This window comes from Vigna radiata, unplaced genomic scaffold, assembly GCF_000741045.1.
Source record: "Vigna radiata var. radiata cultivar VC1973A unplaced genomic scaffold, Vradiata_ver6 scaffold_201, whole genome shotgun sequence".
Lineage (NCBI taxonomy): Eukaryota > Viridiplantae > Streptophyta > Magnoliopsida > Fabales > Fabaceae > Vigna > Vigna radiata.
Window position 1 is genome coordinate 64,341 of NW_014543621.1, and position 2,368 is coordinate 66,708.

Consider the following 2,368-nt stretch of genomic DNA (forward strand, 5'->3'; position numbering starts at 1 on the left):
CAACTTTTGACTCTCTCCAGACTCATTTATTGAGTTTTGCTTGATTCTAAGCTCATTCCGAGTAGTAAAGGGTGTAATTTGGTCCAAATTGACATGTGAAAATCACTGTTTTTCAACCTTCATCAGTAGTAACCAGCAAAATTTCTCTTTTCCTTTGCATCTCAAGCATATTTGTTCAATGACTACTAGCGAAGGTGGATTTTTCGAACCTTACTGCTTCACCATTCATCTTTCAATCTCTTTCTCTGCTTGTGGTGTCCTATCTCATGATTCATCAACCATAATCCTCTTCAAAGGCTCCTAGGATGATTTTTTTTCTTTGAAAATACTACTTTTGTGCTATTAAATTAAACAAATGGCATTTTAGATGAAATATGTAAGGGCATTTGAGTTCAAAAATTGGGTGATTGTCAAATGTTTACTAAAGTAGACATTCACAGTTGTTGTTACCTATGTATTATTACTAGGCCTATCATTAGTTTATAGTAATTGGGCTACATCATAATTATATTAAAAGATGAATTTTTGTAGGATCTTTTTTGTCTTTCCTTTATTTTGTTGTTACCTATGCATTGTTCCTTTATTTTGGAATCAATGTTCACGGTGTTTTCTCTTTTATAAATTTTAGATATATTACAATGTATGATATACAAATTTAATGAAAACTTGCAGAGAAGGGATTTTGTTTGCAGAGAAATGATATAATTTCCTTTGTGAATATTAAGAATTTAACTTGAACTTCTACTAGCTTCACATTGTTGAGATTGTTGACAACACAAACTCCATATCAAACTACTTTTTGATGATGACAACACATTGCTTAATAACAGTACACTTGTTCCAGTATTACATGTTCTTGTTCTGAAGTGTTTGTTATATTTGTTGAACATGTTTTGTTGATTTACAATGTATGTTCCTATGATTGATTGAGTGTTATATTTTTGGAACATGCTTGTATTGAAATGTGAAATAAAATATTTTTGATTACTGCACATTTCTGAAAGAAAAGATCACAAGCACCTTATGAACTTATATTTGTTGTGACAAAGTTCTAGTATAGTCGAATACACTCATAATGGATTCGACTATGCTAAAATCTTTGTACAGATTTTGTGAATCAGTGCTATGTGAGATTTTATGTTGAAAAGAATTTCAAAGTGATTTTTCATGTGTCAGTCGACATTGTAGATCACATATTCGACTCTGTTACTGATCTGTTTGAAATTTTGTTAAGCCTACATGCTCCAACGGCTATGCTTTTCAAAAGTAAGTTAAGACTGTGTGACCTGGTCAACTGTAATAAATGTGTATTGATTTTGTTGACTGAGGAGCCTTTGTGTTGATTGTTTGTTATAACTGTCTTAATACAGTCAACTGTATTATTAGGCTATTCGACTGAGAAGCAATCTGATATAACAGAAAACTATAAATAGACAGAATGCGAATTGTTCTGTGACTTTTGTGATCTGACATTTTCATTTTCCTGTTTCAGATTGAATTCTTTGTTTTAGAAGCTCCAAGAATTCTCCAAGAAGACAGTGGTGATCTGTCTTGAGAGAGATTCAAAGGGAGGAGTCAATTACTCATACTGCTTGATCAATATCTGCACAAAGAAGGTGCTTATGTTTGATTGAAGGCTTAGCATCCTATGAAGACTGCTGCATTTGATTGAAGGCTTAGCAACTTGTGAAGTCTGCCGTGATAGGCTTGGCATCCTGTGAAGAGTGCTGGTGACACGTTGAGGATTGTTCGACGTGGGTGCAGATTGCAGAAGAAAGGATTCTTGCTGCAATTCTGGTTTTGTGTGTGCAGCTATATTTGGTTTTGGGTTAGAGAGGAGATTTATATTTTTGCGTGGTGCTTCTATAAATTCCTTGTTGTAAAAACCGCAACCATTATAGTGCATTTGCTTCCTGGGTTGGAAGGACACTGGACGTATGCATTATTGGCTGAACTAGTATAAAAAGCAGTGTTTGATTTTCTCTATCCCTGCACTCTTTATTTCCAGTCGACTATATTTGTTTAGCAGTCAACTACGTTTTTCCACTGCATTGAATTTTCATTACTTGCATTTGAAGGAAAGATCAAAAGCTTTGAATTTTCATACCAAGATTGCGAAAAGATTTTGATGTTGAACTAACACCAATTCACCCCCCCCCCCCTCTTGGTGTAAAACGAAGCCTATTTGTTTCCTAACACACATATCTTCTATGCGAAGTCCTTAATGAGTGAAAACATATAAGTTAAGGTGCTCTATCCTTCTTGTTTTTTCTTATTTTTGATATCCCTTTTGTATTTAGTTGTAGAATAAATGTATAAGAGTGACTTCCTTCAGGACCAATCCCTATGGAGGTAGCTTTCGTAATTA